This window comes from Lissotriton vulgaris, chromosome 2_1 (assembly GCF_964263255.1).
Source record: "Lissotriton vulgaris chromosome 2_1, aLisVul1.2, whole genome shotgun sequence".
In the NCBI taxonomy this organism is placed as follows: Eukaryota; Metazoa; Chordata; class Amphibia; order Caudata; family Salamandridae; genus Lissotriton; species Lissotriton vulgaris.
The window spans coordinates 1,368,776,831-1,368,803,138 of NC_141687.1; positions in this window are offsets into that span (position 1 = coordinate 1,368,776,831).

Sequence of the window (26,308 nt, forward strand, 5' to 3'; positions counted from 1 at the left end):
TGGCAAGCCAAAGCTCAGACATAGCTCCCATGGGAATGGAAGAGACAATCCTAGCAATGCGCTACCGGGACAGGATAACTAACGTCCTTGTATTGGCCAGGCTGAGAGATCTAAACATGACCTGGTTCCTTTCATTCAGACCTATATGGCAGAACTGTATCTTACCGGTACTACAATGTATGCTATGCGGAGATGAGTGCGTGTTGGACATCTGTCTTTCACTTCCATCAGCAGTACCAATGGACGTCGATACTTTGCTAAGTCCGATAACGGCTTATGCATTGTGTTGTCCCCAGCGGCTACCAATCCTGATGACGGCATTTGTTGAGACTCCTGTGCTACGACTAGGTGGTAACAGTGGAGCGAGTGACAAAAGCAACATCATCCAGGTACGACCTTCTGTGAGCATTGCTGATCCCGACTATGATGACAGCAATCATTCTCACACCTGCCAAGTTACAGCACTATCGAATTTGGTTGAACTGTCACCTGATTTTGTAGACCAATTCTTTGAGAGCCTGTCTGATATGATGTTCTCACCCGAACAGAAACAATAACTTTATAGAAACTTTCCGACACACAGCGTTCCCATGAACTCTGAATTCGGCCTTCAGTTTTGAACAACAAAAACTGCTAAAAGCGTTGGAACTCTATTTCCCCGTTCAAGCATTAATTCTTTTGAATTGAACACTTTTTAATATTGACCCTTTTTTGGCACAAACAATTCTTTGCTTAGAGTAAAAACTATTCTTAAAGAACAGAAGCTTCAACTTCTATTTTCTACACACATCTAGAGACATAATAATTTTACATCAGCCTCTAGCACATGTTATTGCAATGCATTTATATGTGATGATTTATCTCGCCCTTCTTCTGTTTCAGAGATATTTCATGTGTAAATCTTTTTGCATAATCGTTCATTGATTTCATATGCTATAATTTTTGAATGATTTCTATGCTTCAAAAACATACAGTACCTATAATTTTCACGTATTACAATATACGCCTATTTCAAATGCATTTATGGATTTTGGGGTGGGCAATGTTACACATGCATCTTATTGCTCTAGTTTTAGTAATTTGATGGACATAAACCCGTGGAGTGGGTGTTGCGTGCTTATCTAGGATCCTGATCGATACTGTGACCTTATGCCCCTATTCGGCTATAAATCCATTTATTCCCTATATTGGCATAACCGTTCAAGTGCAATATTCAGAAACTCATCTCTGGCCTCACACGAACAGAGCCACATTTCAGAATAGTTTTCTCTGCCACTTCCTTTGCAACCAATTAGTGCAATGACAGAGCAGAAGTCACTATCTGAGATTCCTAGATTAACACTCCGTGTTCTTCAACAAGATAAAAACTCAGCAAACCTGGAAATCCCCCTTGCTGTGTTTTGATTAGTAATAGAACTCTAATGAGCAACTGATAAGCGATGACTTCCTAGTGACATCTTTAATTGACGTCTTATGTCCAGCAAACTTACGTCAAACATGGCACCTTTCAGGTATAAATATTACCAACGTTGCCTTAAGCAAACGCTGTCTGCAGTACGCTGATGCTGCTGCTGTCTCGTTGCTGTTGGTGAAGCTACTGATACCATTATCGCTGCTAAAGCGCGAACGATGGTGTGGTGAACTTAGGAGCTGAACAGCCGTCCCTCTGCAAAGAGCCCAGCAGATGCCAGCTGCCCGCGGACGCTGTCCCCCCCTCCTCCTCCTCGACGTGCTGAAGAGAGACGCTGTCTTTCTCCTGCAGAGAAATCCAGCTCCAGCGTTTTTGGTCTACCCTTGCGGGTGACTGGGATACCGAGTTTCCCTGAAGGAGATACCAGACCTCCATCATTCTATTCAGAGGTATGGTGTTGACTAAACCCTTAGTGAGAATTCTTGAAGGAAACCTTGGCAAAACCAACTTAACTTAAAGCTACTTACTTACTCCCTTCCCAAGTATTAGGCTTAGGTCAGATACACTGGGGTAGGCGTAGTAGAAGCACCAGTTGAGTATTTTAGCCTAATGTATATATGACTGTATATATGTTTTATTACTTTTAAACCATTGTATGGCTAAGAAACCATATCAATGCTTTTACAGTATTATTTCGCAATACTTATCTTACTGTATGTACTTTTTATCATAACAAGTCTTGCAATTGTGGCAATACATTTCTCTTGTACGAGAAGAAAGACTGTTCAATAAATGTTAACCCTTTATTGACAAACGCCCGTCTCTCTATTCTCTACATATTGTGAAAGTAATCTGCACTAACCTGACTGAGTAAAATAACTGTCTATTGTTTCACACGACCCTAGAGATTGACTCTTGATCTGAGGAGCAAAGTTGTCATGTTGCACGGTTGTTGGAAAACTGAATCCCTTCTGGTCTGTGCCAGGGAAGCTGATCACTTCCTATTTCAGTCAAGAAAGTTTCCAGTGACCTCTGAGCTAGTTGGTAACAAACCCAATTAAGTTTAGCATAGTCAGTGGAGACCTGGAAGATCCGCACTTCTACGTCGATACTACTGTTTATGTTATTCCAATACGCAGGGCCTAGTGGGAAACTAGGAACTACACTACAAGGGTATCGGTTGGTATCAAGCCGACATGTTGAGCTGTTGCTCCATAATGCAACAGCCTGGGCTGGTGACTTCAAAGGCGGTTGGAACTGGGTGCTAGTCTGCAGCATCTGGGCTGGTGACTTCAAAGGCGGTTGGAACCGGGTGCTAGTCTGGAGCATCTGGGCTGGTGACTTCAAAGGCGGTTGGAACCGGGTGCTAGTCTGAAGCATCTGGGCTGGTGACTTCAAAGGCGGTTGGAACCGGGAGCTAGTCTGAAGCATCTGGGCTGGTGACTTCAAAGGCGGTTGGAACCGGGTGCTAGTCTGGAGCATCTGGGCTGGTGACTTCAAAGGCGGTTGGAACCGGGTGCTAGTCTGAAGCATCTGGGCTGGTGACTTCAAAGGCGGTTGGAACCGGGTGCTAGTCTGGAGCATCAGCATTCTGTGATTCCTGGGAAACACACAAGGGGACCTTTACGGGTGCATTGCAAATGCTTTATAAACTGTCTGCATTTGGTGGTGACATCATTCACGTCAGTCGTTTATTTGTATATTTAGTGGGATATGGCTCAGGACTGATGAGTTTCTAATTTGCCCTAAACAAGATCTGATGAATTGAGTACAAAGATTATACGTCATAACTAAGTGTGTTTTTTATAAACTGGTCTTTTTATTCTTCTTCTTTTTTAAATAGAACAGTAATAAATATTTTCTGTTTTTTAACAGTTTTTATAAATTGAGTAAATGTGTAAAATGTATTTCATGAACTTTTATGGTGTTTCTATTACCATGAAAAACCGAATAAAGTTGGTTTGATTTGATTTGATTTGACTCAGGACTCAGGCCCAGGCAGGATGCAGCGGGGTCATACAGGATCTGGGATGGCAGCCTGGAGTGTCCGGTCTAGGTTTGCTCAGCTTTTCATCCTTCCAAAGTCAATTGAATTCCTACTATTAGGTAACTAACCCCAGGAATGTCGGGTGGGTTTAGTAGTCCCATGACTTAGGTGTAGATGTGCTATTTCCATTTGAATAAATATAACATTTGCTACTGAGTGTTAAGGATTGCCATCAAGGTACCATAAAATGAAATAATAAAAAATAAAAAAACTACGTTGGCTATCCCGCAATGATTCACGCCTTATACAAAAGGGGAAAACTTATCTTTCAGTGCCGGGGAACAATATGCGTGCCTGCACAATACATATTATCTTGGTGGGGACTTATTACCTTGGAGATTAGGCAAGCTTTCACAGCCTCTCCTCGACTAGAGGAATGCCCAAAAAGATAAGAAATCTCGCTACTTAGGTGAAGGTGTCACTGCAGGGCTGAGTGTGCTGCGCATAATGCAATAAACGGTGCCCCAGGTCCCAAACTCCAACGCCAGGAGCCTCCACAGGGAGCTGGGGTGTGAGGGCCCAAAAGTCTTTTGGGATAATTACCCGAGAAACAGCGAGTGAAGGTGGTGCCCGGTACCAGGTGCCTGGTACATGGGTAAAACGTGTGGTTAGCAGTGCTTATCTGTGTTGAAGTTGTGTTTTTATTTCCTCCCTGGTATGTTGCTCTGCTATAAAACAAACCTTGTCTGCTCTTCTGTAATTATGTAAAGCAGTACAGTTTCCAGATATCAGGCTAGCAAGTTTACTATAACCGAACAGCGGTCTTTAACAAGGAACTTAGCCTCTGCTATAGTGTCCTCTGATAAGAGTACGGGAGATTATCATGGTCCGGGCAGGAACTGAGCAGCTAGTTATGCTGTTACACAAGACTCAAACAAGTCCTCTACTGATATAAAAGTGGTCACTGCAGGTCAGTGTGCTGCACTTAATGCATTAAACAGTGTCCCGGTTCCCCGGCTCCGATACCAGGAGCCTCCATATGGAGCGGGTGAGTGGGGCCCAGAAGTTCAGCAGATGTTTCTGGTGCATCACATTTTATCAGAACAATAAGCAAGCATTCACAGGCATGGAGAACACAGTCCTGGCCTTTCTCTAAACACACTGGTTCCAACGATGGTAAGTAGGGTAACTTCATGCATCAACATTAATAGCATGAGGGCTGTAGCCCGCTTTTATCCAGGCAAGCAGTGCATATTATGGTTAGCTGGTGGTGGCCATTTAGGTACAGTTGCTCATGGCTGGCACCTACTGCCTTTGAGTCTGCATTCAATCGGCGGTGAAGCCAAGGGCTGGGTTCGTGCTCCGTGCAGTGCGGACGGAGGTCCAGTGAGTGAAATGATTGGTTGGCTATCTTTGCAACTCTAAAAAGGCGTCTTTTTCAATTCTAAAGTTTCTCCTCGATTTTCATGCTTTTCCGGCGTGTCTTTTGGCGTGCTTTACCAGGCTCACAGAGCTGGTTAGATGGGGTTACTAAAATGCCTACTAACATTTTCACTGTCATATCCAATGCAATATTGAACACATCAGATGTTTGTGGCGCTCTATCACTCCGCAGCACTCGGCACAGCAGAAGTGTTAAAGGTTTGCTTAACAGCTAAGCATAAAAGCTGAGTACACCCCCAGGAGTGCAGCTCAATGCCTGTGCAGTGTCTAAGAGTACCATAGTATATTCCATGTGCTTGGCACCAGGATATAGAGTAGGGTGTCATTGTATGGTATCACTCTTCAACCTTTACAGAAACATATAGTAGCCAGTCGGTACAAGCCTGTAAGATACACGCAGACAAGCCCACAAAAAAGGATAGGGGAGCAGTCACATTAGTTATTCTTACTGTCTAGGGCCCTGTAATATACACACTGAAAGCCCATAAAAGAGGATAGGAGAGCAGTCACATTAGTTATTATTACTGTTTAGGGTGGATTGCTCAATTTAATGTTTGTACAAGAGCCTTCATCCCAGTAAGAAAGCTATTGTGCAGGTAGCCGTGATAAGGCTCAGAGTGTTTGCGGCAGCACAACGCCCAGCCCCTAATTTTCAAAACAACAGGGCACACCTGAGAGATGTCAGTTAATTAGCATGCATAGTTATCAAAGCACATCGCTGGGAAGAGATATAGCACTCTTGATAAAGTGGCCGACAATAATGGAGTGGACCGCCATGGTCTATGACCAGGAGTCTCGGTATAGGCTGGGAAGCAGGTCAAAACCCAGGAGTAAGTGAGGGGTGCGTTAGGCTCTCATTTACAGGACAGGCTGGCCTGGCGTAAACAAGGGTAGGTCGATTTTGAGGATTTTACCTGTGATCAGGTATCCGGGTGGCAGTGCTTCGTTTGTACAAGAATGAGGGCAGGTAAATTTCTGCTGTTCACGAGCCCACTAAACATTTCAAGTGCAAATAATTTAGGTGCATTGCGGTATGCGGTGCCCCCCCTTCATGATGGTGGAGGCGATGGACATGTGGTAAATTTTTCGGAATCATTTTTCTAGTAAACTCCCTTTGGGAAGGGGCAGGGATGCCTTGGGTGGAACCTGGGGAAAGCTGCTGCAAGGCGGGGCCTGCAGGCACACAGCGCACAGCGTATGTCACAACAAGTATGTTCTCCCCTAATGGTGGAAGAGATCGACATATGATGACGTTGTCACACTTATTTTCCGGTAAATGCAGTTTTGAAAGGTGCAGGAAGGTACTCATTGAAACCGGGGGAAGGCTGTTGCAAGGCGGGGCTGGCTGGCACGCTGCGCACAGCGGATGTCACATTTATGCGTGCTGGTTGTTCTTGGAAGGGAGAAAGTGGCAGGGTCGGATTGGGATCACAATTTGGCCCGGGCACTGACGAAAAAGTGGCCCACATTAAGGGGGCGTGGCCTACATTTAAGGGGCGTGGCCTACATTTAAGGGGCGTTGCCTATATTTAAGGGGCGTGGCCCACATTCGAGGGGCATGCCCTTTCATGAAACACCATTTGGTTACTCTTTGAGGTCTAATTTGTAGACAAATATTTAGTAAATTAAGCCTTTTAAAGCTTACAGAGCAAGTAACATTGGTAAAGACTAGGAGCACTGCAGTTCAGATAACTGAATACTTACTTGCAGTCTTAACGCCCTGCACAATGTCGTTGGATACTCTTTCCTAACCAGCTATGTCCTAGACTCTAATCATCACATAAACCAGAAATCTAGTACAAAGTCAAGGAGAAGGGGTAAGACTGGAATCTCTGGTAATAGAACATGTAATAACAAAAGTAAGAATTCACAAACGAGGAAAAGGCAGTCTGGGGTGTAAAGAATGCTGAAAAAATGTATCTGTACAATCTAGTCATACATTTATTTCACAGTCAGCAGGTGATGTCTATATACAAAAAACACAGTTTTATTCATATCTGTTGCTGCCTTAAAGTCTGGGCCATGGGGAGTGAAATAAAACAATTGCCTAGGATCACATGATCTGATTAAGATACGAAACCAGTATTAATGCCAAGTTGTTGGTATCACATTGTGCAATTCAGAAACTAGATGTATATGCCTCACTTCCCTTACACTCACCTTACCCCCAACTGCAACTCATCTGGTATCAACATAGCTCTTGGTCATAACTCAGACCAGATGTTGTTGCTCCTGGCAAAATGTTTGTGAGCACCTATGTTCAGGCCTATATCATAATGTAATACAATCTGGAATAATGCTGCAAAATCATTCCTTGGGTAAATTGTGTACATTAAATTGCAACAACATTTGACGTGGAATTCTGTGTGCAACCTGCCTATTTCTCACATTTTTAGTGGTAAGGGTGATTTGGTTGTTGTTTTGTGAGCTAGCACACAATATCACAATAAACCATACGGGCATTGTGTTTGCAATTGTAGCTTTAGTTATGTTTACTTATGCCCTTCTTTCAGCAACAATGAAAACCAATGCGATGTTCTGAGGATTTTCACCATTCCATTGGAGGAAATCTAATAATTTCCTCCTTATATAGAAGAAGCAATACACACACTCTGTTCTCTGAATCATGGTACAAGAGACCTGCAAACAACTAGTGCTATTGGTTTTAAATATTCCAACCGTGTAACAATCCCTCACAATTTTTCGCATGTCCTCCATGTGTAAGACACATTATGTAGCACCAACTCTGAAGCACGTTCTGGGGCACACATGCATGATAACAAAACACAACCAACCAGAAAAAGTTGTGCAATACCCTAAAAACTAATCCCACCATGGTCCCTTTAAATACCCCTGCACCCCATAATCATAACCCATCCTAACCCTAAAAATACACCCCGCACCCTAAAACCCAAGCCTATCCCTGAACCCTAAAAATACCCCTTTACCCCAAACCCCAAACCTATCCCTGAACCCTAAAAATACCCCTGTACCTCAAAACCCAAACCTATCCCTGAATCCCAAAAATACCCCTGTACCTCAAAACCCAAACCTATCCCTGAATCCCAAAAATACCCCTGTACCCCCAAACCTATCCCTGAACCCTACAAATACCCTGTACCCCAAAACCCAAACCTATCCCTGAACCCTAAAAATACCCCTGTACCCCAAAACCCAAACCTATCCCTGAACCCGAAAAATACCCCTGTACCCCAAAACCCAAACCTATCCCTGAACCCTAAAAATACCCCTTTACCCCAAACCCCAAACCTATCCCTGAACCCTAAAAATACCCCTGTACCTCAAAACCCAAACCTATCCCTGAATCCCAAAAATACCCCTGTACCTCAAAACCCAAACCTATCCCTGAATCCCAAAAATACCCCTGTACCCCCAAACCTATCCCTGAACCCTACAAATACCCTGTACCCCAAAACCCAAACCTATCCCTGAACCCTAAAAATACCCCTGTACCCCAAAACCCAAACCTATCCCTGAACCCTAAAAATACCCCTGTACCCCAAAACCCAAACCTATCCCTTCACCCTAAAAATACCCCTGTACCCCAAAACCAAAACCTAGTTCTGAAACCTAAAAATACCCCAGTACCCCAAAACTATCCCTGAACCCTTAAAATACCCAATCACCCTAAAACATATACCTCAGAACCCCAAAACATATACCCTATATACCCATACTTACCTTATCCTAACATATACAAAAACACATGCTTTTATCATTCATGCATTTACGAGTTTCGTTGTAAATGTATGTGTGGTAAAAGCATATAAAATGTAATGCCATGCGTTATCGGCATTGCGGAGTCCTAGTAGATTCGTAATAAAAGTATGCGGAGTGATGGTATGCGGCAAGAAAGATTCGGGATAATGGGTGTTTACTGTCAGAATGACCTACAAACTACAAAAAAAAACTAACCAAAACTTACTAAATGATATTTTTGGCATGTAGAGAAATATGCCCCTTGTCTGCATTTTGGATTAGGCCTTTAAAATAGAGTTAAATTGTTAACTGGCACATGAAATGGAAATTTTGTATCGGAAAAGCTGTGTTAAAAATATGGACATGTTTTTATAAAGTGTCCTCTTTAATTATCATGGTCCCTTTGCAGAATCATAAAGCATGAACAAATGGTTATTTTTTATAATTTTCTTACCATTTGACAGTTTTATGTAGTGTAAATTCAGCCCAAGACAAAGGCTATTTGAGTTCTATTCATGACTACCAATTACAGTACACATGATCTGATTTTTTATTTAAGGGCCTGGGCGAGGAAGTGATCTGCCCAGAATCACAGGCTGTTGAGCAGACCCTGGGATTCAAACTTGAATCCCCATCTCTGCAACTCTGGCGTTAGGCCACCTATGCCTATGCAAAGATAAGGAATGAAAGTGGGAGGATACTGTTCTTGCGCAGGACACAGGCCCAAGGTGACAATGGCCTACATGCTGAGCAACTAAAAAAACAGCAAGGCCCCTTTCTGTCACAAAATTATTCAAGAACTTCAGTGCAGGAGCACCTGAAAAGAAGGGAAGCCCCTGCTATTACTAACCTACTTAGCTCAAGAGCACATGAACAGCAGTATGGCCCCTGCAATTAGTAAATTAATCAGCCCTCCCCAGCCCTCCAGGCCCCAGGGCAATGTCTTGGCAGGGGAGCACAATGGTAGACAGGGGAAGGCTGAGGTGAAGATGGTGGGAGTTCAAAACATCACCTAGCCCCCACAGCCAGACCCATTCTTCCTCGCCCACTGTGCCCTGAATCTGAGGGGCTGTGGGCGAGGTGTTAAGATTAACACCGTTTCTCGGCTGCGAGGGCCCCAGGGGGGCCGAGGTGGAAATGGCTCAAGGCCTGAGCAACACCTGGCCCCCAGGGAGGCCGATTTTCGCAGACAATCACCGCTCCCCAGCCCACCCTTGGCGTGATTGCTTTTCAGGGGCAGGGGGTGAAGTGAGGCCACAGCCAATAATCACTGCATGGCACACAGTGAAGCGCTTTCATTTCTGTCTCTGTTTCCGTGCGCTCTGTGGGCCGTTTTTTTTTCTCCCCTTCTCAAGTTCACAGAGAGCAGATAGCAGAGAGCACTCTCTGTGAACTGAAAAAGGGGAGAAAAAAACCGGCCCACAGAGGGCACTGAGACAACGGCCCTTCGGCCGTTTCCCGAATGCCCGCCTTGCCAATCCGACCCTGGAAAGTGGTGGTTTTCTTGGGTATTCAGCTTCTAGCTTGCTGGTTGATAACGGCACCGGTATGCGCCACGGTGGGTCCGGTCAAAGCAATGAACGCATACTTAAAAACAAATAACAACTCGATCAAAAGACTTTAGCAAGTTCCACAATGGGCACAATTGGCACAAGTCGCTCCAGCCCGGAACTAGGCAATGTTCAGTAGGAATAAGGTACATATGTAGGCAAAAGGGCAGGAGCTTTTTATCCAGGCGATGCCGAGGGGCTATTGTCGAGCACAGTCAGCGCCGGAGGCGGGGGGGTGAGTGTGCCAGGGAGCCCTGTGTTGGAGCGCTGACAGTTAACAACAAAGGGGGATGCACAACAATGGAGGCGCATCCATTTGATGGACCCCAGGAGGGGGTAGATTCCACGTGTGCAGTGGGTAGGTGGGGAGGAGGGACTGACCTGCTGGTGGTTCTGGTCACTACTGCCCTAACCCACAATGTATGGACTGAGTAGAATCTTGGGGAGGCTGCCTGTGTTCAGGCACCCCGGTGGGCCGGTGCTGTATCTGCTCCCCTGGATTTTAAGTAGTGCCACTGTTGGCTGTAGTGCGTTGGGGCCTGCTGGCACAATATGCGCTGCAGAGTGGGAGCTTGGTGGGGCGCGACAGCCAAGTTCAAGTGTACGGCCAGGTCCTAGTGTATGGCCAAGTTAAAGTGTAATGTTGCACCTAATTTCCCTACTGCCATTGACATGCTGATGCAAATAAAGTGTATTGCTCTGAATAGTATTTATGTATCCAAGAAGGATACTTTACTCTGATAATGATCAGGGGTGAATTAGTTGCATTGATGTGAATAAAAGGCTATGGCGTGGACAATATACCCTTATTCTGAGAGTTCTTGGGCACAGCCGGCGGTAAGGTGATGGAAGGTGGGGAGGAGGGAATGCCACATTGTGTGCATACTAATGTTCCCCCTATTAGCACCAGTCGAGTCACCCTCCACAAGTATCTGACTTCACCCTCCCTGTTGTTTGCATCTCCTTTTCCCAATGTCCATGTCCCTATGCTTATGCCTGTCTCCCTATGCCACAATGTGTGCTCTCTTGTTCACATATCCCCGTCTCCGTTCACCAATGTGTGTCACCTCCTATCATGGTGTCCCTGTCTCCCTGGCCTAGCATCTGCTCCAACATGATCCAAAGAGAGTGAATGGATGTGCAAGATCCATGTCTCTCTGTCCCAGAATCTGCCCCTCAGTCTCAGTGCCCATGCCAGCTGTCCCAGTGTAATACCCTCTGTCCTAGTGCCTTTGACTTACTGATCCAGAATCCCTGTCTCTCTCTTTCCAGTATCATCGTTCCCTCGCCTAGTGTCTGTTTTCCTGGTCCGAGAGCCTGCTTATCCTTCACCCATGTCCGTATATTTGCGCCTCCATTGCATACAGCCCATCTCTCTGGACCCAGCGTCTGTCTCACTGCCACAACCTGTCTCTATGCCCTGATGTCCATGTGACCCTTGTCTTGTGCCCGTATCTTTCAGTTTGCTCCTCTATGTTCTAATGTTTGTGTCTTGAGTGTCAAGTGTCTGTGCCTTGTCTCCGTCTCACATAATCTGTGTCTTTTGTTGCTGTTATCTCAACATTCCAGTTTCTTCATCATTATCTCAGCATCCTGCTGCCTCTGATGTCCTGATCCACTCCCTGCCCCAAAGGCTGTATCTTGCTTTACTAGTGTCTGTCGTCCTGACTCCATGTCCAGGTTTCCCATGTTCATGTCTCACTGCTCCACTGTGTGTCTCACTGTCTCAGTATCTGTGTCTCCTACCCCACCCGCGTGACACCACGAAAACAAAACAGAAATATTTGACAATTGTTAAACATAATATTGCCTATGTTCTCTCTCTTTAACCTCTCACCTACCCTGATTCTTCCTCCCACAAACCTAATTGCTTTTCAGTACACCGATCTTAGGCGCTATGTTGATCTCCCCAGAGGCGAGTCTACTTGTCAGCCTGTGGCTGTTTTTGTGAATTCATGGATGTCAACGTTTAATGTGATACATTTTGGCCTCTGCCGGCAAGCTCCCTACAAGGACAACTCAGTTCACGCTGCGTCTTTGATGTAAATCCCTGATGCTGACGCCATAGCTGGTGGTCAGTCAGGATCTATGGAATCGCTGGTGTGGAATCAGCACCAAGCCCTGCTAGTGAGAAGAACACTTGGGCAGATTTACAAGCCCCTTGCGCCACTTTTTCATAATTTGTACATGTTAAAAATGACGCAAAAGTGTTTCATGGGGCTTGTAAATCTGCCCCTCTGTACGCAGCCCCCCACGCAGGCACCTGACTGCACAAGGATGCGTTGGAAGTGCCAAGCCGTCACTGGTCATTACCCACCTAAAAATAATATTGGGGAGTTTTTTTCCCTCCACGCACACCGACAAAATAACTCCATTTGTTCACAGATTTCTCTCCAAAAATGTACACATGTATATTTCATGTGTTTAAAATGATTGATATATTTATATTTCCACTATTCAGTCGTTGGCATTTACGCTTTCATGGCAGTGGAAGAGTTTTGTGGTAGAGGTGCATGTGGAAATTCCACATCAAAAGTTCTGCAACAGACTTTTCCAACAGCACACATTAAATCCATATACATCATTATGTAACCACAGAAAACACTTGGGGCCTCATTTACACAGATTTAGCTTAGGGAAGCACAGCAAGTCTTTTTGCTGCGCTGCCCTATACCACTTTGAAAGAGCAGGAATGCATCATATTTATCAGATACAGTGCATTCCTGTACTTTTCAGCCAGCAAAAACACAATATTTGCGCCTAGCACCAATGCAGGCACCCTTGCATCATCGCCTGGCAATGCTTTTTAGTTGTAGTGGACCCCAATCTCGTAAGATTTTCACCCAGCTCTAAGTCCCTTATCTTTATTATTGCCTTCCTTTTTCAGTGGCCATCCCTGTCACAGATGTTTGCTAACAATAACATTGACAGCTTTCTTGTGGGGGCCTGGGCTCTCCCTCCTTCTTTATCAAAAGAATTTGTCTGCTTAATGTTCCACTCCTTTCCTCCTGGGTTTCTCCATCAGAATCTTGCTTGGTATTCAAACTCGTTATACATATATACACCTTGGAAAGTGTAAAGCCAACATCCCCTTTCCATCAATGTAACTTGCTTGGTATTCAAACTCGTTACCCATATATACACCTTGGAAAGTGTAAAGCCAACATCCCCTTTCCATCAATGTAACTTGCTTGGTATTCAAACTCGTTACCCATATATACAACTTGGAAAGTGTAAAGCCAACATCCCCTTTCCATCAATGTAACTACAAGTTATAATTACAACTGTGATCATTGAGATACTAATAGTTCTGCCTATTATTAGTTCAAGGAAATTATACTGAGTACCTTTGCTTCTGCCCTAAGAGATGTCACTGAGATGGATTGGCGCTAAGGTGGAGGAGTGTTGCTCGGTGAGCAGGTCAAAAAGAAAAAAAAATGATAAAAATGCATTGTTATTTTCATTTTATTTTTCCTTCGCTGCTCAGCTTGTTAGGGGCGGGGCAGGGCTGGGCTGGCTGTAATAGAAGCAGGGGGAGGAGTGGTGAGCACTCTGTAAATGAGCATGGCAAATTGGCTGGCCATCTTGGGCCGGCCAAACAGTGATGCGCGCTTCGTATGTTCTCCATCAGGCTGTATTTCACAGCCTGGTGGAGAACATTCCCATCTCCCAGTGGAGTTCTGGACTTTTTGGTTCCGTCCAGAGGTGTCAGGGATAACACCCGAAGACCCCGGAGTTCCACCTGTCTCGGTGCACAAATAAACAGAAACACAGGCTTCTCGATGGTGGCGTCAAAGACCAAAGGTTTATTACTGCAGGGACACAGAAGTCACAGAAACTACACACGGGCAGAATCTAGGAGCCTGTTCCATTTGTACAAAAAGGTTTGTTCCTTATATACTAAAATTTGAGCTTGAGGCAAATTCTTTACATGTAATACATTCCCAAACCTTTGTGTCCTAAACAATAAATATTTGGCGTTGTACAGGAATCGTCGACAATATCTGATGTCAAAACATTACAAACGAGGGGTTCCCACTTTTCCATCATAATCTCATGTCAACTTTTCATTCAAGACCCGGACCGCCTCATCGTAAATTTTGTTACCTCCCCCTAATAAAGGCCCAGAAGGAAAGGAGCAGAGCCAGGTGCAGAAGATAGAAAAGCAGGATAAGGGATGTTTGTGGGTTGTAAATGGGCAAGGCCACCGGCTTCGGCCGCCTAATCATGATCAGGCCAACGAACACAAGAACCAGTATAGCAGGACTGGCCTCGGGCAGAGGAGGTAGCCTTTGTCGAGTCATGCAGCTACAGCGTGTTCTGTTCTAGGGTGCACGTGTCACTGGAAAGGTGAATCGTCGGCTAAGCCTACGTGTCCTTAATCGAAATGAAGTAATCAGAGGTTATTGCGTATGTGAGGGCAAGAAACACAAAATGGCTGCCATGATCTAAGATGGATGCCATGGGTAGATCGGAAATGTTTTTCTAACAGGAGTACTCTTGCTCGTAGCACAGCGAAAACACCAGGATATGCTAAATGGATCATTTGCGGTTCATTGATACCAAAATTATGTATTTCCGACAATATTGAAAACACGGGTTCAAATCGTCACGGAACCTCAGACCCTCCTTTTGCCCTTACATAGGCAATTACTCAGTCTATGTCAGAGTCTAACTCTATGCTCATCAGGTCAGTGACATGCTGTTGTATCATCATCCTTTCTCGTGCCTTTTCTCCAAACGCAGGTGGTTTTCTAAAACAGGTTGCAGCACAGAGACTACACAAAGCAGGACCACACTGGATAATCAGGCAGCATGAAAATAGGAATACTAAGATGACACCAATGACCATCAGAACCTTCCATCCCCACGCTGATATCAGAGTCCACAACCACTCCATGAAGAACCAGTTTCCCTTGTCTACATGTATAGAGTCGGAAATCTTGTGTAGCTTAGAGATCGCCTCATAGACTGTTGGAGCATTATTGGGAATAAAGACACAGCAGCTCGATTAGATCATTCTACATACCCCACCTCGATCTGCAAGTATTACGTCTAGAACCATACGGTTCTGCAACGTCATGAGTCTATCAGCCTGAAGCTCAGCTGTCAAGTTGCTAAGGGCACCAGCAGTTTCGGTAATAGTAGATTCCACTACCCGTGTTAGCTGACGTATGTTTCTACTATTGGCCATAGGCCCCCAGAACGGAAGGAAACCTTTGAAGAAGTCTCCAGCTTCCTGACCAGCGGTATCTTCCTTACTGAAAACACCTCTTGCTACTCTGGTCTTGTGATAGTCAGAAGAAGCAGTGTATGTTGGAGGCAACAATCGAGCAATATAACATTAACCTGAAAAATCAGCAGGCAACCATGTATACGCTCTGTCTTGACAGATGAAGTAGGTACCCCTAGCAGTAAGAAAAGCAGGGGAAGAGTTATACGGAAACACGTAAGTCTCAACGCACTCACTCCTCCCTAGCTGAGCTCTCGGATTTCTCCCATTACCTTGCAAACAGACCTGACCTCGGTGAGGCACGACCCAGATTGGAGTGGAGCTTTTTCGCTTGCTTTCTCCCAAACTAAGGCGATACTCTGTAGAGTTCCAACTCAAATATACTCGCAATTCGTCTCTAGGGTAAGATGGAGTATTATTGACGTCCTTGATCATGTCAATAATTCCCTGGACTAAAGCTTTGTTGGCAGAGTTATATTTAGTGGAACGTGGTGGACGCGGAGGATAGGTTTCAAGGGCATAGGCAAAAATGGTGTGAAGGGCCTGAAATGATCCATTATAGCTAAAAGGCAAAACCAGATAGGGAATGCCTTTATCCATAGTGTGGGGTATCAAGCCACACACCCAGCAGTCTGTAGTGTTGACCACCAGTTGGTGTTGGTGCAAGAGTTGTACGAAAGTGTTATTGATAAATTCTGAGCGTCGAGCTTGCTCATGTTCAGGAAACGAGTGAAAAGAGTGTATAGAAGAAACAGTAGAGGTAGCAGGATCAAGGGGAGGTACTGTAGTTACTGGCATAAAAATCAATTTCACACCAAAGACGATTCCACCCACCAACGTTATCAAAACAATTAAAAATGTAATAGCACATTGCATCAGGAAGCATTTGCTGTGGAGAATTCTGTAAAGTCTGTTTCTGCGAACATAAATCACATTTTCTCATTGCAGCGCAGGAAGCTCCATCTTCTACAATCCGCTCGCGACCACTGATGATGTGTACGTAGATGAAAATGCCTCTATCAGCCCTGGGAGTTCCCAGAACTAACAGAAAGATCGACCTTGTGTCTGACCCCCGCAGATTCAACTAGGCACACAGCCACGACCCTACGGCTACCCAGACGGCAAGGCAGTTTAAAAAAACAATAAAACAATAGCAAACTTCCTGGCTGATGGCAAAAGTTCAAAATTCAAATATCACAATAGGCAGTTTCCTGCTTTATTTGTCCATATTATGAGACCGTAAATTGTATCTTAGTTTTGCAGGAACTGTTTGATCAGAAAATAGTGTATCATTAGTAGATGTTGCAATGTTCAAGTTCGCAGATGGCAGAGTTTCTTCAGATGCAGAGGACAAATGTTCAGAGTTCAAAGGAGTAGTTTCAGGAGGAGAGTCAGAGTTCGAAGTGTCAGTTATGAGTTCGGCATCGCTGAAAGGGACAAACTTGGGTGTTCGCTCGAACTCAGAGGCACCAATTCCCTTCTTAATCCAGTTGTCATAAGGAAGTGGCAGGGGCACACGTTTGACATGTGTCGCATGGATCCAGTGCTTGCGTCCGGCCACACGAACAGCAGTTCTCGTTGCTAGTAGTACTTGATAGGGGCCAACAAATCTGGGCTGAAGGTTCTTCGTCCTGGCGAAGTTCCGTACCACGACGTGGTCGCCAGGTTTCAGCTGATGACCAGGACTCTCCGGTGGCTTTGGCAATGCATCGAAAACCTGTTGGTGAATAAGACTCAATTTAGCAGTCAAGTCGTAAAGGTAATCAATCAACATTGGATATTCCAGAGAACAAAATTCTTTTGGCCTTGGCACTCCCCAAATATTAGCGGGACGGCCAAAGACAATTTCATACGGACTAAGCCCTACTCTAGAATGTACAGTCGCTCTCGTGGATAACAAAGCCAAGGGTAGTGCGTCTGGCCAGGATAAACCCGTGGATGCCTGTATTTTAGCGAGTTTTAGTTTGAGGGTGCCATTGTAACCCTCAACTAAACCAGCAGACTGGGGATGATTTGCACTGTGAAACTTTTGCTTTATTCCTAAACCGGCACACACACTCTGCATAACTTTCCCTACAAACTCACTTCCGTTATCTGACCATACAATCCGTGGCATTCCGTACCTAGGGAAGTATTCCTTAAGAAGGATTTTGGCAGTTGATAGGGCAGTGTTGTCCTTTAGTGGATATGCTTCTATCCATCTGGAGAAAGCACAGACTACCACCAGGACGTATTTTAGGTTGTTGCAACGATCCATGTGAATGAAATCTAACTGAATCACTTCAAAGGGACAAGAGGGAGGAGCGAAGTGACCAGCAGGTGTTGGGACTCCCTTGCCAGGATTATGCATCAGGCATACCATACAATTTTTCACCACTCTCTCTGCACACTTACTAATCCCATCATTCTTCCAGACTGGAGCTAACATCTTACAAATCCCTTTAGAACTAATGTGTGCTGTTCCATGTGCCATTGTCACTACTGCAAGTACATACGCATCAGGAAACATCCAACGTTGTTGTTCCGACAAGTCAATCCAACACCCACTCGAATCCAATTTGCCCGTACTTTCTTTCCATGCACGCTTTTCCTCCTCAGTCGCCTCTTTCTGAATCTCTTTCACACTTTCCACTGTATCCTCACACATTCCAGACTCAGAAATCCATCTCGCAGATGTAGCCACATACATTCTACTCATCATATTTCTAGCTGTCTGTTTAGCGGTCTCGTCAGCAAAAGCATTCCCACGACCAACATCATCCGTGATTGCTTTATGCGCACTGCATTTCACAATCGCAACTTCAGTCGGCAAGGTTAGAGATTCCAACAAGTCGTTAACTAGCTGACCATGTTGAATCTTAGTCCCATGGGACGTAATGAAACCTCTTTCTTTCCACAAACGGGCAAAATTATGGGCCACGCCGAACGCGTACTGACTATCTGTGAACACATTCACTCTCTTTCCCTTAGCTAAAATACACGCTCTCGTTAGAGCGATTAATTCTGCAGCTTGGGCAGAATTCTGACTCACTCTTGCAGTCTCCACAATCGTACTCAAAGTCGTTACTGCATAGGCAGCAGTCACATCACCATTCTCCAATTTAAAGCATGACCCATCAACATACAACGTGCCATCTGGATCTGACAATGGGGTGTCTTTTAAATCAATTCGTCCTTTTGTCTCTTCCTCGGTTCTGAAACAACAATCATGGGGTTCCGAATCACTCGACTCTTGATTAGTCGGCAACAATGTTGCTGGATTCAATACATTGCATCTTTTGATTTGAATATGACTAGCTAGCAATGTCAGCTCATAGCCTGATAATCTAGCGCTGGTAAGGTGTTGCGTCTTAGTTCGGTTCATGAGTGTATCCACAGCATGAGGAACCATGACCACTAGCATGTTATTCATCACCAAACCAGCAGATTGTCAAATGGAAGCCGCAGCTGCTGCTGTAGCTCTCAAACAACTAGGCAACGCTCTAGCTACCGGATCTAATGTTGATGAAAAGTACGCACAAGGGCGTTGTTTATCACCGCATCACTGTGTCAGAACACTCAATGCGCAACCTTCTCTCTCGTGAACATAGAGCGTGAATGGCTTGTTGTAATCGGGTGTACCCAATACAGGAGCTGAACATAGTGCATTTCGTAACTCAGAAAAACTCTCCTGACATTCAGCAGACCATGGCACCGGACTCAGAACATTTTTCCCAGTTAAAGCTACCAACGGTTTTGCTAAAAGAGAAAAATTTGGGATCCACTGCCTACAGTACGAGGTAATACCTAAAAAGGCACGTACTTCTCTCTGTGTGCGAGGAACACTCATCTGCGTAATTGCTTTTATTCTCTCTGGGGTCAACTTCCTTCCCTCCTTTGACAAGAGATGACCTAGGTAGGTCACTTCTTGGCAGCAGTATTGCATTTTTGAAGGTGACACCATGTGATTCAAATTAGACAAATGATGCAATAACAAAATCGTAGCTGCTTTGCAAGTTTCCTTGTCATCGGCAGCCACTAGAAGGTCGTCTACATACCGCACTAGAGCAGAACCTGGAGGAAGTACAAAGGAATCTAACTGACTTTTTAATGCCTGACTGTAAATGGATGGGCTCTCACAATAGCCTTGTGGAGCGCGTTTAAACCTGAAGCTTCGACCTCCTAGACAGAAGCCAAAAATATCTCTGCTTTCCTCGGCTATTGGAATGCTGAAAAAGGCATTCTTCAAGTCGATGACTGAAAACCATGTAGTTGTTGCAGGAATCAATGTTAACAATGCAGTAATGTCTGGAACCACAGGAAACTGCGGAACCACAATTTTATTAACCTCTCTGAGATCGATAACAAATCTATATACTGGAGGCTTTGAAGAATCAGTACGTTTCAGAATTGGCAATACAGGACTATTACAGACATTTCCTCTAGTTTCTTCAACCACCCCTTTCTTAATCAAATCTTGCACGATCAATAAAAGTGCACGTTCGCCTTCACTAGAGATTCTGTATTGAGGAATTCGTGGAAATTTGACATTTGCTTTCAAAGTGACTACATATGGTGGTATTTCTAAAAGGCCTACATCGTTAGGACCAGTCGCCCAAAGAGTATCAGGGAGTGAACGCAGCTCTGGCGGAAGTGCATCCATTGACAAGTACATTGGAGAGGTGATTCTTTTACCCAATGTAAGCTGTACTCCTGACGGAGAACAGTACAATGTCGCATGTAGGCTTTTTAACAAGTCTAAACCAAGCAGATTTTCATTACAACCTGTCGTCAAAATCAGGGGTGCTTTCAATTGACACGGTCCAACAGAAATAGACAAAGGATCAGATACAGGGTTGTAAACAGGGGCGCCTGAAAAACCTACAGAAACATTTGTTAAGCCGGACAAAGGTGCGCCAGGGAGTTTCGCATGAATGATAGAACTTTTTGCGGCACCAGTATCCAACAGAAACGGTTCGACTACACCTGATGTTGCTACTGCGACATAAGGCCCACTCTGATCCACTGGAACTGACACTACTCCCTCTCTCTGTCCATGGCTGTCCTAGTACCCACTCTGTTGAAATCCCTCATCTACTTCACAATAGTCCTCAACATGATACTGTTGGGATCTATTTTGTTGGGCAGACTGTCCATTTCGTTGATCAAAGTGATTAGAAGGGCGATCATTCGTTTGTGGAGGCATAGCACCTCTTCCTCGACCTCTAGAATTTTGCATAGAACCACCACGACCTCTTTGAGCTGCTGCAGCATTATTTTGCGCTAAGATCGGACAGTCATTTTTGTAGTGACCCTCTTTCTTACAGTACGCACACTGGTTCCACTGATATTGGGGCCTCAGTGAACTATAATCTGTTCTCTGATATGACCCTTGCTGTGTATTGGTCTGATTCATGCGAGGCGGATATGCTTGTTGCAGAAGAACTTTAGTTTTTAAGTCTTTCGTTTTCTTATCTGATTTCTCTTTCTCCTCTTTATCCCTATTTTCATAATACTGTGCAGTTGCAAGTATTTGCGCAGTTGTAGAGACAGCCCACGCACTCTCGGAATCTTTCAATTTATTGCAGAGCTCTGGTAGCAGATTGTGTACAAATTTATCGACAAATAATCTCTCTCCTCCTTCTGTGCTCATATCCTGACCACTGTGATCTACAAAAGTCTCTTCGAACCTCGTGAAAAAGTCAGAGACACTTTCGTCTTTCTTTTGCCTGCATGCGGACAACTTGTCCCAGTTAACACGCAATGCTGGCATCAGAGTCTTCATTAAGTCGATTATCCTAACTGGAAGTTTAGCAATTAGAGGTTCGGGTTTGGAACCACCTATTTGCTGACCATCTGCTGCAATGATAGCCGCCCAATCGCCACCTAGAGCAACTGGGTGATTCTCTTTACGAATTTTTGCCCAAATTGGTTGCGGAACTACATTCCCAAATAACATGTCAATGTCCGCTAGATTCATTACACAAGCCTCAACTGTTTGTGCTAACTCCTTATAATATCCGGCAGGATTTTTACGCGGATCCGGCAAGGCCTGTTTCACTGCCAATACCTCAGCTCGCTTCCACGGAATGTGTATCCACACTCTCTGGAATTGCGCCGGAGCGGCTGCAATACCAAGGTTTACATTAGCTTGCACAGCTTCACGCCAAATTGGAGGAGCCTCTCTCATTGGATATTGGCGATTCTGCTTCGTACTACTTTTCTCTAAGTCCCTCGGTGAACGAAGTGATGGATCATTCCTATAACTTAAAATCAGTTCCATCGCTTCTTTTATATTTTGACCTACTATCATACCTGCAGCAAACTCTTTCTGAAACTTAATTAAGTCTTCTAAATTCGATTCAAAGTCATCTTCTTCTAGTTCCTCACGTAAAAGAGAGCACATCTCGTCGAATACATATCGTTGTGTTGGTTCGTTCCACTGCATAAATGTATCTAGTACATCTCTCGTACTATATCTCCTACTCTTCGAAATCCATCGGAGAGCCGTGGAATCTAATATTCCCCGTTCCTCAGTACTTGGGAGCTGACTACGTCTGTGCACAGACTCAGAAGTAGGAGTCTTAATTAAAGATTTATAGAAAGGAGACAGAATGTTAGAGACAGAATCAGTGATTCTTCGACGAACAGGAAGCGGAGTCACAATACTAGCACATGTAGAAAACACAGCAGCAGTTGGAACAGATAGTACAAGGACAGTAGGAGTATCAAGTAAGGTAGCTTGTGAAGCAGTAGGTGTAAGCAATATAGGTATAGGCAAAGAAGTCGGCAACCCAGGAAGAGGAGGTGCCGTAGGAACATTTACATTAACCACAGGAGGTACAGGAGCTTGATTCTGAGGGGCAGGAGCAGGAATACCAGGTTGTCCAGCAACCGGCAATTGAACATTCAGTACAGGTGGAGCCGTAGCACCCTGTGCATACGGTGGGGGTGACCGTAACAAGTAAGACAACAGAGGATCGTTTTCGGGGTCCTCTACTATCTTAGTTGTACTCGATGGCAAGGCAGGATAGCACTTGTCGATCGCTAAATTACGCTCTCTAATAGCCACCTCCATTGCCTTCTCAGACTCGTTGACTTGCAGCTGCTTAGCAGCCTGCTCTAAAGTCAACTGTTGCTCTTTCTGTTCTTTCTTTAACCTTTTAATTTCTCTCTGTTTAGATTCTTTTCGCCAGTAACGGAAAGAATCAAACATTGCCGGCCGGGCTTTCTTCTTAAACAATTTTACTTCTAAATTGTCAAGAACTTCAGGTTCAAAACTACCATGTAGTGGCCAACTAAGGACACCATCCTTTTCAGTGTATCGGACCCACACCTCATTATAAGATATAGGACCCACTCCAAACTTACAATAAAGATCATATAGGGGAGTTCCGATCGGAGGAACCAGACATGAGTCCTCCAACCGGGAATCACTGTTGCAACCAAAGCACGACAACATACAATTTTTCCGACTTACCATTTTATAATCCGGAACACAGAACAAACAAACACAAACAGGAATGTGCACTCGAACCAAGAACTTAGGCCTACCAAAAGCGAACAAATGTATCGATACCCAAACTAAACCAATAGATTATCGTAACCAGAACAACCAGTGATAATCTTACGAAGCCAAACCAAACCAAGAACTAAAAGGATTTTAACAACCCTTACGAAGTAACCAACTAGCAACCACTAAATACTTAACTGAGGCACTGAAGACGTCACCAAGGAGAAACCCGTCACGTTTCGCCGTACTAAGGACTGCACCTCGGGTCCAAGACAGGGCGACGGTCAAGGCAACGGACCACTGCAGCCGTCCTGAACGGGAACCCTCGTGGAAGAGAACGTCGGGCCACTTTTGCGATATGCCGGGATCGATGAAGTGGGGCGCCTCCCTCAGGAATCTTCACACGAAGCTTCTCGAACCCTTCAGGCTTTTGGACCGGTACCTAAATGACGTCGCCCCACGTGGGGCGCCAATTGGAGTTCTGTACTTTTTGGTTCCGTCCAGAGGTGTCAGGGATAACACCCGAAGACCCCGGAGTTCCACCTGTCTCGGTGCACAAATAAACAGAAACACGGGCTTCTCGATGGTGGTGTCAAAGACCAAAGGTTTATTACTGCAGGGACACAGAAGTCACAGAAACTACACACGGGCAGAATCTAGGAGCCTGTTCCATTTGTACAAAAAGGTTTGTTCCTTATATACTAAAATTTGAGCTTGAGGCAAATTCTTTACATGTAATACATTCCCAAACCTTTGTGTCCTAAACAATAAATATTTGGCGTTGTACAGGAATCGTCGACAATATCTGATGTCAAAACATTACGAACGAGGGGTTCCCACTTTTCCATCATAATCTCATGTCAACTTTTCATTCAAGACCCGGACCGCCTCATCGTAAATTTTGTTACCTCCCCCTAATAAAGGCCCAGAAGGAAAGGAGCAGAGCCAGGTGCATAAGATAGAAAAGCAGGATAAGGGATGTTTGTGGGTTGTAAATGGGCAAGGCCACCGGCTTCGGCCGCCTAATCATGATCAGGCCAACGAACACAAGAACCAGTATAGCAGGACTGGCCTCGGGCAGAGGAGGTAGCCTTTGTCGAGTCATGCAGCTACAGCGTGTTCTGTTCTAGGGTGCACGTGTCACTGGAAAGGTGAATCGTCGGCTAAGCCTACGTGTCCTTAATCGAAATGAAGTAATCAGAGGTTATTGCGTATGTGAGGGCAAGAAACACAAAATGGCTGCCATGATCTAAGATGGATGCCATGGGTAGATCGGAAATGTTTTTGTAACAGGAGTACTCTTGCTCGTAGCACAGCGAAAACACCAGGATATGCTAAATGGATCATTTGCGGTTCATTGATACCAACATTATGTATTTCCGACAATATTGAAAACACGGGTTCAAATCGTCACGGAACCTCACCAGTCCCTCTTTGACCGCTGAGCCATGGTGCCCAGACAAATTACAATGCTGCAAGCAGCAGCATCGCCATTGGCTGGGGGAGTCTGAAAGCCTGGGTGGTTCCTATTCCTGCTTCCTGCCCCTGGAGTCCTGGAAGGGGCTAAGAGGACCGAGAGGTGGGCTATAAGGCAGTTAAGTGTTTTTTAAAATATTTTTTTAATTCCCTCCCCCACACTCGCGACTTGCTCTCCCATCCCTCATTAAGTAGCAGCTGAGACTTTATATGCTGCAACTGTATTTTTCCCTTTCTTCCATATCGCCCACATCAACTGTACCGCTATGCCTATACATGAGGACTCTCAGAGTCAATGGGGGAGAGCAGGGTTCATCGACTCGTCCCCTGGTATCGTTGATGTTTCCTGACAGGGGAGAGCTTGTTGCTTCAGTATCACTGCCAGGGTAGCAGGAAGCACTACAGCAGAGCAGTCTGCCGGGTGGCCACGTTTTTATGCTCTTCATAGAATTTCTTTGTATTTCTAAAACGAGCTGCCACACTAGGAATTTGTTTTAGAAAAATTAAAAAATCAATGGCCCCAATCTGCATGTTGTTTTCTCTATTTATCAGGGCAACTGTATTGAATTTGCTTTCATGGACTTCCATATCTCAGGTGAGAATCTCATTCAGATGAATTCAGTGTCAATGACCCTGCTCTAAATAGAGTGGGATGACCACCACTGTGGTCAGTTGGACTGCCAGGTCAAAGGATTTCGACAGTGGATCCAGCAGCGCAACAATTCACCCCACCTTCTGCCTCATCACCCTCACAATTGAAATCAAAAGTGAACCTAAATTGTAGTTGCAGAGGATTTGTTTGTGATTTGTTTGTCCCTTGTACATAATGTATTACATAATGTAAGTAAATTAAATACATTACGTAAATACATTTGCAAAAACAATTACATTTGTGTGACTTTTCCTTTTAAATACTTTATGTTATGGTACTGATTGACTGTAATCGTTTTTTGCAAATTTTTGCATATATAACAATTATGCATTGTGTGCCTTTTTACTCGTTTTAGTTGATTATTATTTGTTAGATCCCTCTACACCAATATCACCAGACGGACAGCGTGAAAATGGAGTTCTTTGTATTACTATTTATGTGCCATAAATTCTAAGAAATGGGGATCGCTAGTTGGCATAGGTATGCCTCTTTGTCCAAATAGGGACCCTTGCTTCTAGTCAGGGTAAGGGGGATACACACTTTAGATAACCTCTGCTCACCCCCTTGGTATCTTGGCACGAGCAGACAGGTTTATCCCAAAGGCAATGTGTAAAGTATTTTTACTAATACAGTGATAACACCACAAATGGACACCACACTGGTTTAGAGAAATATAGTATCTTTATCTAAACTTAACAAGACTAAAATGAAAAAAATCCAACATACATGTGGTAAAATAGCACTTAAAAAACAGTTACTTCCAAAATAAAGCTTGTAGAAAACAAATAGCTTCATTTGGGGCTATTACGACTTTGTGACAGCATTAAATCCAAAGTACAGTGCCGACTGCTAGGTGCACGGCATCAGGGACAGAGTCACGTGGAACCCCAAACAAACAGTATCTTTGTATAACAAAATTTATGATGATGCACAGCATTGTGGAGGTGAGGAGTCATTGCTGAGGTCAAGGCCAGCTCTCTGGCTGCCATGGGGGAGACAAGGCACAGTGTCTCCGATGAGGCAATGTGTTGAAACTAGGACAGGGGAAGTCGGTTGCGTTTGCAGTGAGTCATCAGGATGCAGGCACTGGCGATGATGCAGTCTATGTGAGTGCTGTTGTCAGGGATGCTGATAACTGCAGGCATCAAAGGGCGTCGGAGCTGCGGTGTAGGCCGGATGGTGTGTTGTGCACACCATGAGCAGTGCCCCTGGCCTCAGTGCAGGTTGCGGCATCACTGAGAGCGTTGTAGATTGCTTTTCTTGCTTTTTTCAAGTAGCTACCAGCTCCAAACAGCAGGAAAAACACCAGAGGCCCACAACTGGAATAGGCCCCTCCTAGCAGGT